The sequence below is a fragment of the Sphaeramia orbicularis genome, chromosome 15, assembly GCF_902148855.1.
Source record: "Sphaeramia orbicularis chromosome 15, fSphaOr1.1, whole genome shotgun sequence".
NCBI lineage: Eukaryota > Metazoa > Chordata > Actinopteri > Kurtiformes > Apogonidae > Sphaeramia > Sphaeramia orbicularis.
In genome coordinates, this window is record NC_043971.1 from 46,471,483 (window position 1) to 46,489,189 (window position 17,707).

General features: G+C 41.0%; 1 protein-coding gene across 1 annotated transcript in view; it reads right to left on the reverse strand.

Annotated features, from left to right (window-relative positions):
- kif20ba (kinesin family member 20Ba) overlaps window positions 1-17,707 on the reverse strand; it is a 183,908-nt gene that overhangs the window by 98,603 nt on the left and 67,598 nt on the right. The window lies entirely within an intron of this gene.

Consider the following 17,707-nt stretch of genomic DNA (forward strand, 5'->3'; position numbering starts at 1 on the left):
TGGGAAATTGCCACTCCCATTTGTTGCTCCCACTACCATATCACTCAAAACGTACCGCAGCTCCGATACTTTGTACACGTGCTCAACACCACTCGTGGTCGTGTTTACCTGCAAACACATGCTCCAATGGTGACAACTCACTTATTTTAATGTGTATCTCAGTTGACAACTCAACAGGACAGCTGAACTCTTGCCTAAATTAACAACTAAAACCTGCATTTCTTTTGTTGTTCACTATACATACATATAATTGAGGGTTTTACTTTGAAAGGCAATTTTCTGACTTCCTCTTGGAGAGAGCTCATAGCGTCCTCCTATATTTTTTGTAGTGCTCGATGTATGGAACATTTTGGCATTAGTTTCATGTCTCTCAGACATTCCTGCTGGCTGCTATGGCGGTTTCCATGTTTTTTGACATAGGTGGTGATAGAAAGCCCATCTTGGCACCTACGGGGTTAATTTTTGCATTTTATCAAAATTTTCGCCGGACCTGACATACGTGCCAAATTTGGTGAGTTTTTGAGCATGTTTCGGTGGTCAAAATCCAGTTCAAAGTGGCAGACAGAAAATAATAATAATAAAAAACAAATGAAAAACAATAGGGGCCTTGCCTTCTGGCTAACTTCATTGTGTTTGTGTTTGTGTTTGTGTGTGTGTGTGCGCGTGCGTACGTGTGTGCGTTTATGTGTTTGTTTGTGTGTGTGTGCGCATGTGTCTGCTTGTGGGTGTGTTTTTTTTTTGTGTGTGTGTACCATTAACATTTTTATCATGTCTTCATTTTTATTCAATTTTTATTCATATATAATTTTTGACATACATACATATATTTCTTATGTAATTTTCATATTTTTTCTGTATTGTTAAAATATTCTTGTGTGGAGAGTTGGACAGTGAAGTTTCTTGACATGTTTTTAGTCAAACTAGGAATCTGACTGTCTGTTCATGGTCTTAGAGCACCACCTGGTGGTTTCATTTTATACATTCCACAGGAAAAGATTCCGCCAATCAGCTTTCACCTTTTGTTTCCCTGTGAGTCTGGTCATGGATGTCGGGTTTCGAAACAGAGAGAAAACTCAGAGTCTGTGGCAGAAAAACTCTGCCTGAATTTGCAGAAACAAACTGCGATTTATCCATAACGGTATACCCTATCTCAAAAATTCTTGGACTAGAGGAAAGCACATAGACTTCTGAGCTTATTTAATATATAATATTAGTCATAAGAGATTGAACTGAATAAGCAGTGATGGTGGAAAGCGTGTAGTCCTTTAAATTCCTGGATAACAGAATACATGCCGAGGCAGATTGCCAACTTCCTGTTGGATTTAGCTCATGAGTGTGAGTGTATGATTTTTCAGGCTCAATGAGACCAACATTTTGGCATTGGTTTCATGTCTGTACGAAATTCCTACTGACCACTAGGGACAATTTTGTATCCGTAGGTGGCGCTACAGTCCATTTTGGCACCTATGGGGTTAATTTGATATTGTATGAAAGTATTCACCAGACATGACATATGTGACAAATTTGGTGAGTTTCTGAGCATGTTGAGGGGGTCAAATAGCAGGTTAAAGCCAAAAAAGCATAAAAACTAACGATATTTTATAAATCCATAACTGTACATCTTATCTCAAAAATTTTTGCACAGGAGAGTTGGGGTGATTTTTCTGAACGTATGGATATATGACGTGGGGAAAAGTCGAAATTTAAAAATTAGTCCCAAACATCGCATTTTTCTTATCTTATAAAAAAATAGCTAAGACATTAATTACAAATTTGCGAAGACAGTTTTTTGAGAAGGGTTCACTCTATCTTTTGGTGCTATTTAGAAGCCAGTATGATAAACTGGCTCATACTAGTTTTAAGTTGAGGGTTTTACTTTGAAAGGTAATTTGTCGACTTCCTGTTGGAGTTAGCTCTCGGTGCCCACTGGAATATTTGTAGTGCTCCATGTAAGGAACATTTTGGCATTGGTTTCATGTTTCTTGGACATTCCTGCTGGCCGCTATGGTGGTTTCGGTGTTTTTTGACATAGGTGGCGTTAGAGAGCCCATTTTGGCATCTACGGGGTTAATTTTTCGCTGGACCTGACATACATGCCAAATTTGGTGAGTTTTTGAGCATGTTTAGGGGGTCAAAATCCAGTTCAAAGTGGCGTCGGGAAAATAATAAAAAATGAACGAAAAACAATGGGGGCCTTGCCTTCTAGCAAGTCCACTCACTGTGTGAGTGGATCTGCCCTCTCGGCTCAGTCCCTAATAATAATAAAAAACGAATGAAAAACAATAGGGGCCTTGCCTTCTGGCAAGTCCACTCACTGTGTGAGTGGATCTGCCCTCTTGGCTCAGTCCCTAATAATAATAAAAAACAAACGAAAAAGAATAGGGGCCTTGCCTTCTGGCAAGTCCACTCACTGTGTGAGTGGACCTGCCCTCTCGGCTCAGTCCCTAATTAAAGCCGCAAGCAGACTCTAAAGGCCCTCACCGTGGGGACGTCCAGTGCAGGTATGTCCATCATTCAGCAGGTGGCGTTCTAGCACCAAATTTTAATGTCTTGTGATGGATGGGTGTAGGCCTGGGAGATTGACAATTGACTCAAATTTGACGTAAATCGGTGTTCGTATGTACGAACTAAAGAAATTTTTGCATAAGTAAATCTGTAGGGGGCACTATGCAGCAAAAATTCAATTTGTTCCATTGAATGGGTGTAGGCCTGTGAGATGTACCACTGAGTCAAATTTGAGTCAAATCGGTGTTTGTATGTCTGAACTGATGCAATTTTCGTAAAGGTAAATTTGTAGGGGGCGCTATTGTGTGAATTTCCAATGTTTCTGAAAAATGGGTGTAGGCCTGGGAGATTGGAAACTGTTTCAAATTTGAGGCAAATAGGTGATCGTGTGTCCAAACTGAACCAATTTTAGTAAAATTAAATTTGTAGGGGGCTCTATGGAGCCAAATTTAACATTTTTCAGATGAATGGGTGTAGGCCTGGGAGATTGACAATTGACTCAAATTTGACGTAAATCGGTGTTCGTATGTACGAACTAAAGAAATTTTTGCATAAGTAAATCTGTAGGGGGCACTATGCAGCAAAAATTCAATTTGTTCCATTGAATGGGTGTAGGCCTGTGAGATAGACAACTGACTCAAATTTGAGCCAAATCGGTGATCGTATGTCCGAGCTGAAACAAATTTTGTAAAGGTAACTTTGTAGGGGAAGCTAAAAGGATGCTATAGTGCAAAATTTAAATTTCTTCCAATAAATGGCTGTAGGCCTGGGAGATTGACAACTGATTCAAATTTGAGCCAATTCAGTGATTGCATGACCACACTAAAGCAAGATTTGTAAAAGCAAATTTCTGAAAAAACTAAGCTAATTTTGCGACCTCCTTGCACAAATACGGTACAACTGATCCAAAAAAATTCAGCTAACTTTTGATGCCCCACTTCTCTAGATACTGTACACCAATTTTGAGCTCATTCGGCCAAACGGCCAAGGAGGAGATAGTTAAAATACGACGTCAGCGAAAACGCTGACTCAGTATTTTGGAAATTTCAATCCAATATGGCCGACTAAGGGTTGGTTTTGGGGCGTGGCCATTCTAATATTTTTTGATTGTCTCCTCATGATGAATCTGTGTACTGATTTTCATGGCTCCACTACAAACTTTATGTTGGATGTGCTCCCATTGGCGTAATGTATTTCCACTTTTCAAGGGGGCGTTGCAGCTACATTTCTTTACCGACAACTATGAAACCTATTTGTAAATTAAATGTCTCGCACTTCTGAATTTTGGGCAAAATTTGGTGAGTTTTCATAAATGTTCAGGGGGTCAAATTTGAGCTCAAAGAGCAGGAGAAGAAAAATAAATTAAATTAAAGCCGCAAGCAGCATCTAAAGGCCCTCGCCACGGGCACGTCCAGTAGTAGTATGTCCATCGTTCAGTGAGTGGCACTCTAGCACCAAATTTCAATGTCTTCTGATGAATGGGTGTAGGCCTGGGAGATATAAAACTGATTCAAATTTGAGGCAAATCTTTGTTTGTATTTCCGAACTAAAGACATTTTTGTATAAGTAAACCTGAAGGGGGCGCTATGAAAGTAAAATTAAAAAAACAGCTATGAAACCTATATGTAAATTAAATCTATCGCACTTCTGAATTTTGGGCAAAATTTGGTGAGTTTTCGTAAATATTCAGGGGGTCAAATTTTAGCTCAAAGAGCAGGAGAAGAAAAATAAATAAAAAATAAATAAATAAAGAAAGAAAGAAAGAAAGAAAGAAAGAAAAATAATAAGAAACTGAACTGATGCAATTTTCGTGAAGGTAAATTTGTAGGGGGCGCTACTGAGCGAAGTGGCAATTTCTTTTGATAAATGGGTGTAGGCCTGGGAGATTGACAACTGATTCAAATTTGTAACAAATTGGTGTTCGCATGTCTAACGTGAACTAATTTTCGTAAAGGTAACATTGTAGGGGGCGCTATGGCGCCGAATTTAAAATTTTTCTGATAAATGGGTGTAGGCCTGGGATATAGACGTCTGAGTCAAATTTGAGCCAAATCACTGTTCGTATGTCCGAACTGATGTCATTTCTGTAAATGTACATTTGTACGGGGCGCTATAATGCGAAATTTCAATTTCTTTTAATAAATGGGTGTAGGCCTGGGAGATAGACGTCTGAGTCAAATTTCAGCCAAATCGGTGTTCGTATGTCTGAGCTGAAGCAATTTTTGTGATGGTAAATTTTCGAAAAAACTTCGCAAAGTTTGCAACTTCGTCACACAAAAACGGTGATGCCGATTCAAAAAATTCGGCTAACTTTTGATGCCCCACTTCTCTAGATACTGTACACCGATTTTGAGCTCATTCGGCCAAACGGCTTAGTAGGAGATAGTTAAAATACAACGTCAGCGAAAACGCTGACTCAGCATTTTGGAAATTTCAATCCAATATGGCCGACTAAGGGTTGATTTAGGGGCGTGGCCATAATATTTTTTGTTTGTCTCCTCATGATGAATCTGTCAATTTCAATTTCTCGCACTTCTGAATTTTAGGCAAAATTTGGTGAGTTTTCGTAAATGTTCAGAGGGTCAAAATTGAGCTCAAAGCGCAGGAGAAAGAAAAAAATAATAATAATAATTTAAAAAAATTAAAGCCGCAAGCGGCATCTAAAGGCCCTCGCAAAGGGCACGTCCAGTAGAAGTATGCTCATCATTCAGCAGGTGGCGCTCTAGCACCAAATTTCAATGTCTTCTGATGAATGGGTGTAGGCCTGGGAGATTGACAATTCACTCAAATTTGAGACAAATCACTGTTTATAAGTCCAAACTGAACAAATTTTTATATAAATAAATCTGTAGGGGGAGCTATGAGCAAAAATTAAATTTGTTCCATTGAATGGGTGTAGGCCTGTGAGATTTACCACTGAGTCAAATTTGAGCCAAATCGGTGGTCGTATGTCTCAACTGATGCAATTTTCGTGAAGGTAAATTTGTAGGGGGCGCTACTGAGCGAAGTGGCAATTTCTTTTGATAAATGGGTGTAGGCCTGGGAGATTGACAACTGATTCAAATTTGAGCCAAATTGGTGTTCGCATGTCTAACGTGAAGTAATTTTCGTAAAGGTAACATTGTAGGGGGCGCTATGGCGCCGAATTTAAAATTTTTCTGATAAATGGGTGTAGGCCTAGGATATAGACGTCTGAGTCAAATTTGAGCCAAATTGGTGTTCGTATGTCCGAACTGAAGCAATTTTAATAAAAAATATTAAAAATTTTTGTAGGGGGCGCTGTAGTGCAAAATTTCAGTTTCTGTTGATAAATAGGTGTCGGCCTTTGAGACAGATGTCTGAGTCAAATTTGAGCCAAATCGGTGTTCGTATGTCCGAACTGATATCATTTTTGTAAATGTACATTTGTAGGGGGCGCTACAGTGCGAAATTTAAATTTCTTTTAATGAATGGGTGTAGGCCTGGGAGATAGACGTCTGAGTCAAATTTCAGCAAAATCGGTGTTCGTATGTCTGAGCTGAAGCAATTTTTGTAATGGTAAATTCACGGAGAAACTTTGCAAAGTTTGCAACGTTGTCACACAAAAACGGTGACACCTATCCAAAAAATTCGGCTAACTTTTGATGCCCCACTTCTCTAGATACTGTACACCGATTTTGAGCTTATTTGGCCAAACGGCCAAGGAGGAGATAGTTAAAATACGACGTCAGCGAAAACGCTGACTCAGCATTTTGGAAATTTCAATCCAATATGGCCGACTAAGGGTTGGTTTAGGGGCATGGCCATAATAATATTTTTTGTTTGTCTCCTCATGATGAATCTGTCTACCGATTTTCGTGGCTCTACAACAAACTTTATGTTGGACGCGCTCCCATTGGCGCAATGCATTTCCACTTTTCAAGGGGGCGCTGTCACAACATTTCTTAACCGGCATCTACGAAACCTATATGTAAATTCAATTTCGCACATTTCTGAATTTTAGGCAAAATTTGGTGAGTTTTCGTAAATGTTCAGAGGGTCAAAATTGAGCTCAAAGCGCAGGAGAAAGAAAAATAAGACAAAAAAAAAAAAAATTAAAGCCGCAAGCGGCATCTAAAGGCCCTCGCCAAGGGCACGTCCAGTGGAAGTATGCTCATCATTCAGCAGGTGGCGCTGTAGCCCCAAATTTTGTGTCTTCTAATGAATGGGTTTAGGCCTGGGACATTGACAATTGATTTGAGACAAATCAGTGTTCGTATGTCCGAACTGAACAAATTTTGTATATATAAATCTGTATGGGGCGCTATGAGCAAAAATTCAATTTGTTCCATTGAATGGGTGTAGGCCTGTGAGATGTACCACTGAGTCAAATTTGAGCCAAATCGGTGTTCGTATGTCTGAACTGATGCAATTTTCATGAAGGTAAATTTGTAGGGGGCGCTACTGAGCGAAGTGGCAATTTCTTTTGATAAATGGGTGTAGGCCTGGGAGATTGACAACTGATTCAAATTTGAGCCAAATTGGTGTTCGCATGTCTAACGTGAAGTAATTTTCGTAAAGGTAACATTGTAGGGGGCGCTATGGCGCCGAATTTAAAATTTTTCTGATAAATGGGTGTAGGCCTGGGATATAGACGTCTGAGTCAAATTTGAGCCAAATTGGTGTTCGTATGTCCAAACTGAAGCAATTTTAATAAAAAATATAAAAAAAATTTGTAGGGGGCACTGTAGTGCAAAATTTCAGTTTCTTTTGATAAATAGGTGTAGGCCTTTGAGACAGATGTCTGAGTCAAATTTGAGCCAAATCGGTGTTCGTATGTCCGAACTGATGTCATTTTTGTAAATGTACATTTGTAGGGGGCGCTATAGTGCGAAATTTCAATTTCTTTTAATAAATGGATGTAGGCCTGGGAGATGGACGTCTGAGTCAAATTTCAGCCAAATCGCTGTTCGTATGTCTGAGCTGAAGCAATTTTTATGATGGTAAATTTTCAAAAAAACTTCGCAAAGTTTGCAACCTTGTCACACAAAAACGGTGATGCCGATTCAAAAAATTCGGCTAACTTTTTTGCCCCACTTCTCTAGATACTGTACACCGATTTTGAGCTCATTCGGCCAAACGGCTTAGTAGGAGATAGTTAAAATACAACTTCAGCGAAAACGCTGACTCAGCATTTTGGAAATTTCAATCCAATATGGCCGACTAAGGGTTGGTTTAGGGGCGTGGCCATAATAATATTTTTTGTTTTTCTCCTCATGATGAATCTGTCTACCGATTTTCGTGGCTCTACGACAAACTTTATGTTGCACGCGCTCCCATTGGCGCAATGCATTTCCACTTTTCAAGGGGGCGCTGCCGCAACATTTCTTTACCGACATCTACGAAACCTATATGTAAATTCAATTTCTCACACTTCTGAATTTTAGGCAAAATTTGGTGAGTTTTCGTAAATGTTGAGAGGGTCAAAATTGAGCTCAAAGCGCAGGAGAAAGAAAAATAAGACCAAAAAAATAAATAAATAAATAATAATAATAATAATAATCTGAGCAAGAACAATATAGCCATTTCCGTGGCAACCACGTATTTGGCCTTATTTGAAAGCTCTTGAGCTCCCCCACGTCTGTGGTGTCAGAGGTCACGTGTCATGCACTTTAACCCACGTGACTGACCCCGACTGGGCGTGTCCCATTGACTCCCATTCATTCTGAGCAGGGGTAAATATGCGACTTGTTCACATGTCATATACATCTTCGGAAAGGTCTCAGTGCCGTGAATGTGAATATGTGTGAGAGTGGCGACAGTGGCGAAAGGCGACCGCGTCACTGGCGATTTCGTCCCCATGCGCCCACTGCAGACTCAATAGGCCCTGCGCCGGCTTTACTCGGCTCGGGCCTAATAATAAAAATAAAAATAATAATAATCTGAGCAAGAACAATATAGCCGTTCCTATGGCAACCACGTATTTGCCCTTTTTTGAAAGGTCTCGAGGTCCCCCACATGTCTGTGGGGTCAGATGTCACGTGTCGTGCACTTACACCCATGTGACTAACCCCGAGTGCGCGTGTCCCATTGACTCCCATTCATTCTGAGCAGGTGTAAATATGCGATTTGTGCACGTCATATACATCGTCTGAAAGGTCTCAGTGCCGTGAATGTGAATATGTGTGAGAGTGGCGACAGTGGCGAAAGGCGACTGCGTCACTGGCAATTTCGTCCCTATGCGCCCACTGCAGACTCAATAGGCTCTGCGCCGGCTTTACTCGGCTCGGGCCTAATAATAATAATAATCTGAGCAAGAACAATATAGCCGTTTCCGTGGCAACCACGTATTTGGCCTTATTTGAAAGCTCTCGAGCTCCCCCACATGTCTGTGGGGTCAGATGTCACGTATTGTGCACTTACACCCACATGACTGACCCCGACCATTACAAAAATATCTTCAGCTCAGACATACAAACACCGATTTGGCTGAAATTTGACTCAGACGTCCATCTCCCAGGCCTACACCCATTTATAAAAGAAATTGAAATTTCGCACTATAGCGCCCCCTACAAATGTACATTTACAATAATGACATCAGTTCGGACATACGAACACCGATTTGGCTCAAATTTGACTCAGACGTCCATCTCCCAGGCCTACACCTACTTATCAAAAGAAACTGAAATTTTGCACTACAGCGCCCCCTACAAGATTTTTTAAAAATGTTTTTATTAAAATTGTTTCAGTTCGGACATACGAACACCAATTTAGCTCAAATTTGACTCAGATGTCTGTCTCTCAGGCCTACACCCATTCATCAGAAGACTTTGAAATTTGGAGCTATAGCGCCCCCTACAATTATACCTTTACGAAAATTACTTCACTTCAGACATACAAACACCAATTTGGCTCAAATTTGAATCAGTTTTCAATCTCCCAGGCCTACACCCATTTATCAAAAGAAATAACCATTTCTCTCAATTGCGCCCCCTACAAATTTACTTTCACGAAAATTTCATTAATTCGGACATACGAACACCGATTTGGCTCAAATTTGACTCGGTGGTACATCTCGCAGGCCTACACCCATTCAACAGAAGAAATTTAATTTTAGCTGCATAGCGCCCCCTACAGATTTACTTATACAAAAATTTCTTTAGTTTGGACATACGAACAAAGATCTGCCTCAAATTTGAATCACTTGTCAATCTCCCAGGCCTACACCCATTCATCAGAAGACATTGAAATTTGGTGCTAGAGTTCCACCTGCTGAACAATGGGCATACTTCTACTGGACGTGCCCGTGGCGAGGGCCTTTAGATGCCGCTTGCGGCTTTAGTTTCTCCAATTTTTCCTTCTCCTGTGCTTTGAGCTCAATTTTGACCCTCTGAACATTTACGAAAACTCACCAAATTTTGCCTAAAATTCAGAAGTGCGAGAAATTGAATTTACATATAGGTTTCGTAGATGTCGGTAAAGAAATGTTGCGGCAGCGCCCCCTTGAAAAGTGGAAATACATGCATACAAAATTGGTGTCCAGTATCTAGAGAAGTTTGGCATCAAAAGTTAGCCAAATTTTTTGTATCGGCGACACCGTTTTTGTGCGACGAAGTAGCAAACTTTGCGAAGTTTTTTCGAAAATTTACCATTACAAAAATTGCTTCAGCTCAGACATACAAACACCGATTTGCCTCAAATTTGACGCAGACATCTATGTCCCAGGCCTACACCCATTTATTAAAAGAAATTGATATTTCGCACTATAGCGCCGCATACAAATGTACATTTACAAAAATGACATCAGTTCGGACATACGAACAGTGATTTGGCTGAAATTTGACTCAGACATCTTTCTCCCAGGCCTACACCTACTTGTCAAAAGAAACTGAAATTTTGCACTACAGCGCCCCCTACAAAAATTTTTAATATTTCTTTATTAAAATTGCTGCAGTTCGGACATACGAACACCAATTTGGCTCAAATTTGACTCAGACGTCTATCTCCCAGACCTACACCCATTTATCAGAAAAATTTGACATTCGGTGCCATAGCACCCCCTACAATTTTACCTTTACGGAAATTACTTCAAGTTAGACATGCGAACACCAATTTGGCTCAAATTTGAATCAGTTGTCAATCTCCCAGGCCTACACCCATTTATCAAAAGAAATTGCCACTTCGCTCAGTAGGGCCCCCTCCAAATTTACCTTCACAAAAATTGTATTAATTCGGACATACGAACACCGATTTGGCTGAAATTTGACTCAGTGGTACATCTCACAGGCCTACACCCATTCAATGGAACAAATTTAATTTTAGCTGCATAGCGCCCCCTACAGATTTACCTATACAAAAATTTCTTTAGTTTGGACATACGAACAAAGATCTGCCTCAAATTTGAATCAGTCGTCAATCTCCCAGGCCTACACCCATTCATCAGAAGACATTGAAATTTGGTGCTAGAGCGCCACCTGCTGAACGATGGACATACTTCTACTGGACGTGCCCGTGGTGAGGGACTTTCGATGCCGCTTGCGGCTTTAATTATTTTTATATATTTTTTTTAGGCCCGAGCCGAGTAAAGCTGGCGCAGGGCCTATTGAGTCTGCAGTGGGCGCATGGGGACGAAATCGCCAGTGACGCGGTTGCCTTTCGCCACTGTCGCCACTCTCACACATATTCACATTCACGGCACTGAGACCTTTCCGAAGATGTATATGACATGTGCACAAGTCGCATATTTACCCCTGCTCAGAATGAATGGGAGTCAATGGGACACGCCCAGTCGGGGTCAGTCACGTGGGTTAAAGTGCATGACACGTGACCTCTGACACCACAGACATGTGGGGGAGCTCAAGAGCTTTCAAATAAGGCCAAATACGTGGTTGCCACGGAAATGGCTATATTGTTCTTGCTCAGATTATTATTATTATTTTTATTTATTTATTTATTTGTCTTATTTTTCTTTCTCCTGCGCTTTGAGCTCAAGTTAGAGCTCGAGAGCTTTCAAATGAGGTCAAATACGTGGTTTCCACGGAAACAGCTATATTGTTCCTGCTCAGATTATTATTATTTTTATTTTTAGGCCTGAGCCGAGTAAAGCCGGCGCAGGGCCTATTGAGTCTGCAGTGGGCGCATGGGGACAAAATCGCCAGTGACGTGGTCGCCTTTCGCCACTCTCACACATATTCACATTCACGGCACTGAGACCTTTCCAAAGATGTACATGAAATGTGCACAAATCGCATATTTACACCTGCTCAGAATGAATGGGAGTCAATGGGCCACGCCCAGTCGGGGTCAGTCATGTGGGTGTAAGTGCACGACACGTGACATCTCACCCCACAGACATGTGGGGGAGCTCGAGAGCTTTCACATACGGCCAAATATGTGGTTGCCATGGAAACGGCAATATTGTTCTTGCTCAGATTATTATTAGGCCCGAGCCGAGTAAAATCGGCGCTGGGCCTATTGAGTCTGCAGTGGGCGCATGGGGATGAAATCGCCAGTGACGTGGTCGCCTTTCGCCACTGTCGCCTCGCTCACACATAATCACATTCACGGCACTGAGACCTTTCCAACGATGTACATGACGTGCACAAATCGCATATTTACACCTGCTCAGAATGAATGGGAGTCAATGGGAAACGCCCAGTCGGGGTCAGTCACGTGGGTGTAAGTGCACGACACATGACATCTGACCCCACAGACATGTGGGGGAGCTTGAGAGCTTTCAAATAAGACCAAATACGTGGTTGCCATAGAAACGGCTATATTGTTTTTGCTCAGATTCTTCTTCTTATTATTATTTATTTATTTATTTATTAGGCCCGAGCCGAGTAAATCCGGCGCAGGGCCTATTGAGTCTGCAGTGGGCGCATGGGGACGCATTGTCTCCTCATGATGAATCTGTGTACCGATTTTCGTGGCTCTACAACAAACTTTATGTTGGACGTGCTCCCATTGGAGTAATGCATTTCCCCTTCTCAAGGGGGCGCTGCCCCAACATTTCTTTACTGACATCTATGAAACCTATATGTAAATTCAGTTTCTCACACTTCTGAATTTTGGGCAAAATTTGGTGAGTTTTCGTAAATGTTCAGGGGGTCAAAATTAAGCTCAAAGCGCAGGAGAAGGAAAAATTAAAGCCGCAAGCGGCATCTAAAGGCCCTCACCACGGGCACGTCCAGTGAGAGTATGTCCATCGTTAAGCAGGTGGAATTCTAGCACCAAATTTCAATGTCTTCTGATGAATGGGTGTAGGCCTGGGAGTTTGAAAACTGATTCAAATTTGAGGCAGATCTTTGTTCGTATGTCCGAACTAAAGAAAGTTTTGTATAGGTAAATCTGTAGGGGGCGCTATGCAGCTAAAATTAAATGTCTTCCATTGAATGGATGTAGGCCTGCGAGATGTACCACTGAGTCAAATTTGAGCCAAATCAGTGTTCGTATGTCCAAATTGATGCAATTTTTGTGAAGGTAAAATTGTAGGGGGCGCTACTGAGCGAAGTGGCAATTTCTTTTGATAAATGGGTGTAGGTCTGGGAGATTGACAACTGATTCAAATTTGAACCAAATTGGTGTTCTTATGTCTAACGTGAAGTAATTTTCGTAAAGGTAAAATTGTAGGGGGCGCTATGGCAGCGAATTTCAAATTTTTATGATAAATGGGTGCAGGCCTGAGAGATAGACGTCTGAGTCAAATCTGAGCCAAATCGGTGTTCATATGTCCAAACTGAAACAATTTTAATAAAAAAATATTAAAAATTTATGAAGTCGTCGCTGTAGTGCAAAATTTCAGTTTCTTTTGACAAATAGGTGTAGGCCTGGGAGACAGATGTCTGAGTCAAATTTGAGCCAAATCGGTGTTCGTATGTCCGAACTGATGTCATTTTTGTAAATGTACATTTGTAGGGGGCGCTATAGTGCAAAATTTCAATTTCTTTTAATAAATGGGTATAGGCCTGGGAGATAGATGTCTGAGTCAAATTTCAGCCAAATCGGTGTTTGTATGTCTAAGCTGAAGCAATTTTTGTGATGGTAAATTTTTGAAAAAACTTCGCAAAGTTTGTAACCTCGTCGCAAAAAAAACGATGACACCGATTCAAAAAATTCAGCTAACTTTTGATGCCCCACTTCTCTAGATACTGTACACCGATTTTGAGCTCATTTGGCCAAACGGCCAAGGAGGAGATAGTTAGAATACGTCAGCGAAAACGCTGACTCAGCATTTTGGAAATTTCAATCCAATATGGCCAACTAAGGGTTGGTTTAGGGGCGTGGCCATAATAATATTTTTTGTTTGTCTCCTCATGATGAATCTGTCTACCGATTTTCGTGGCTCTATGACAAACTTTATGTTGGACGTGCTCCCATTGGCGCAATGCATTTCCACTTTTCAAGGGGGCGCTGTCGCAGCATTTCTTTTCCGACATCTACGAAACCTATATGTAAATTCAATTTCTCGCACTTCTGAATTTTGGGCAAAATTTGGTGAGTTTTCGTAAATGTTCAGAGGGTCAAAATTGAGCTCAAAGCGCAGGAGAAGGAAAAATAAGACAAAATTAAAGCCGCAAGCGGCATCTAAAAGCCCTCGCCACGGGCACGTCCAGTAGAAGTATGTCCATCGTTCAGCAGGTGGTACTCTAGCACCAAATTTCAATGTCTTCTGATGAATAGGTGTAGGCCTGGGAGATTGACAACTGATTCAAATTTGAGGCAGATCTTTGTTTTTTTTTCCAAACTAAAGTAATTTTTGTATAAGTAAATCTGTAGGGGGTGCTATGCAGCTAAAATTAAATTTGTTCCTTTGAATGGGTGTAGGCCTGCGAGATGTGCCACTGAGTCAAATTTGAGCCAAATCGGTGTTCGTATGTCCGAATTAATGCAGCTTTAGTGAAGGTAAATTTGTAGGGGGCGCTATTGAGCGAAATGTCATTTTATTTTGATAAATGGCTGTAGGCCTGGGAGATTGACAACTGATTCAATTTTGAGTCAAATTGGTGTTTGTGTGTCCAAACTAAAGCAATTATTGTAAAGGTAAAGTTGTAGGGGGCGCTATAGCACCAAATGTAAAATTTTTCTGCTAAATGGGTGTAGGTCTGGGTGATAGACGTCTGAGTCAAATTTGAGCCAAATCGGTGTTCGTATGTCCGAACTGAAGCAATTGTAATAAAAAAATAAAAAAAATTTTGTAGTGGGCACCGTAGTGCGAAATTTCAATTTGTTTTGACAAATAGGTGTAGGCCTGGGAGACAGATGTCTGAGTCAAATTTGAGCCAAATCGGTGTTCGTATGTCTGAACTGATGTCATTTTTGTAAATGTACATTGTTAGGAGGCGCTATAGTGCAAAATTTCAATTTCTTTCAATAAATGGCTGTAGGCCTGGGAGATGGACGTCTGACTGAAATTTGAGCGAAATCGGTGATTGTAAGAGCAAACTGAAGCAAGATTTGTAAAGGCAAATTTCTGAAAAAACTTCGCAAAGTTTGCAACCTCCTTGCACAAAAACGGTAAAACTGATCCAAAAAATTCAGCTAACTTTTGATGCCCCACTTCTCTAGATACGGTACACCAATTCTGAGCTCATTCAGCCAAACGCAGAAGGAGGAGATAGTTAAAATACGACATCAGCGAAAACGCTGACTCAGCATTTTGGAAATTTCAATCCAATATGGCCGACTTATGGTTGGTTTAGGGGTGTGGCCACAATAATATTTTTTGATTGTCTCCTCATGATGAATCTGTGTACCGATTTTCGTGGCTCTACAACAAACTTTACGTTGGACGTGCTCCCATTGGCGTAATGCATTTCCACTTTTCAAGGGGGCGCTGCAGCAACATTTCTTTACCGACATCTACGAAACCTATATGTGAATTCAATTTCTCGCACTTCTGAATTTTAGGCAAAATTTGGTGAGTTTTCGTAAATGTTCAGGGGATCAAATTTGAGCTCAAAGAGCAGGAGAAGAAAAATAAATAAAAATTAAAGCCGCAAGCGGCATCTAAAGGCCCTCACCATGGGCACGTCCAGTAGAAGTATGTCCATCGTCCAGCAGGTGGCGCTCTTGCACCAAATTTCAATGTCTTCTGATGAATTGGTGTAGGCCTGGGAGATTGACAACTGATTCAAATTTGAGGCAGATCTTTTGTTTTATGTCCAAACAAAAGAAATTTTAGTATAAGTAAATTTGTAGGGGGCGCTATGCAGCTAAAATTGAATTTCTTCCTTTGAATGGGTGTAGACCTGCGAGATTTACCACTGAGTCAAATTTGAGCCAAATCGGTGTTCGTATGTTTGAATTAATGCAATTTTCGTGAAGGTAAATTTGTCGGGGGCGGTATTTAGCGAAATGTCATTTTCTTTTGATAAATGGGTGTAGGCCTGGGAGATTGACAACTGATTCAAATTTGAGCCAAATTGGAGTTTGTATGTCTAACGTGAAGTAATTTTCGTAAAGGTAAAATTGTAGGGGGCGCTATGGCACCGAATTTCAAATTTTTCTGATATATGGGTGTAGGCCTGAGAGATAGACGTCTGAGTCAAATTTGAGTCAAATCGGTGTTCGTATGTCCAAACTGAAGCAATTTTAATAAAAAAAAAAAAAAAAATTAAAAATTTTTGTAGGGGGCGCTGTAGTGCAAAATTTCAGTTTCTTTTGACAAATAGGTGTAGGCCTGGAAGACAGATGTCTCAGTCAAATTTAAGCCAAATCGGTGTTCGTATGTCCGAACTGATGTCATTTTTGTAAATGTACATTTGTAGGGGGCGCTATAGTGCGAAATTTCAATTTCTTTTAATAAATAGGTGTAGGCCTTGGAGATAGACGTCTGAGTCAAATTTCAGCCAAATCGGTGTTTGTATGTCTGAGCTGAAGCAATTTTTGTGATGGCAAATTTTCGAAAAAACTTCGCAAAGTTTGTAACCTCGTCGCACAAAAACGGTGACACCGATTCAAAAAATTCGGATAACTTTGAATGTCCCACTTCTCTAGATACTGTACACCGATTTTGAGCTCATTCGGCCAAACGGCTTAGTAGGAGATAGTTAAAATACGTCAGCGAAAACGCTTACTCAGCATTTTGGAAATGTCAATCCAATATGGCCGACTAAGGGTTGGTTTAGGGGCGTGGCCATAAAAATCTTTTTTGTTTGTCTCCTCATGCTGAATCTGTGTACCGATTTTCGTGGCTCTACAACAAACTTTATGTTGGACGGGTTCCCATTGGCGCAATGCATTTCCACTTTTCAAGGGGGCGCTGCCGCAACATTTCTTTACCGACCTCTACGAAACCTATATGTAAATTCAATTTCTCACACTTCTGAATTTTAGGCAAAATTTGGTGAGTTTTCGTAAATGTTCAGAGGGTCAAAATTGAGCTCAAAGAGCAGGAGAAAAAAATACGAATCTGAGCAAGAACAATATAGCCGTTTCCGTGGCAACCACGTATTTGGCCTTATTTGAAAGCTCTTGAGGTCCCCCACATGTCTGTGGGGTCAGATGTCACGTGTCGTGCACTTACACCCACGTGACTGACCCCGAGTGGGCGTGGCCCACTGACCCCCATTCATTCTGAGCAGGTGTAAATATGTGATTCGTGCACGTCATGTACATCTTCGGAAAGGTCTCAGTGCCGTGAATGTGAATATGTGTGAGAGTGGCGACAGTGGCGAAAGGCGACCGCGTCACTGGCGATTTCGTCCCCATGCGCCCACTGCAGACTCAATAGGCCCTGCGCCGGATTTACTCGGCTCGGGCCTAAATATAATATAATAATCTGAGCAAGAACAATAAAGCCATTTCTATGGCAACCACATATTTGGCCTTATTTCAAAGCTCTCGAGCTCCCCCACATGTCTGTGGGGTCAGATGTCACGTGTCGTACACTTACACCCACGTGACTGACCCCGAGTGGGCATGTCCCATTGACTCCCATTCATTCAGAGCAGGTGTAAGTATGCCATTTGTGCACGTCATGTACATCTTCGGAAAGGTCTTAGTGCCGTGAATGTGAATATGTGTGAGAGTGGCGAAAGGCGACCGCGTCACTGGTGATTTTGTCCCCATGTGCCTGTGATAGGTTGTAGTAACAGTATATGCCTTATAAAGAATTGCAGCGATTCAGTTTATTACAAGATTAAGATGTAAAAACAGTAAAATAGCTAAAATGTTTGCAATAAATATTAATTCATATTAATTCACATAAGTCTTAAAACAATAGGAATATAGTTAAAATGTT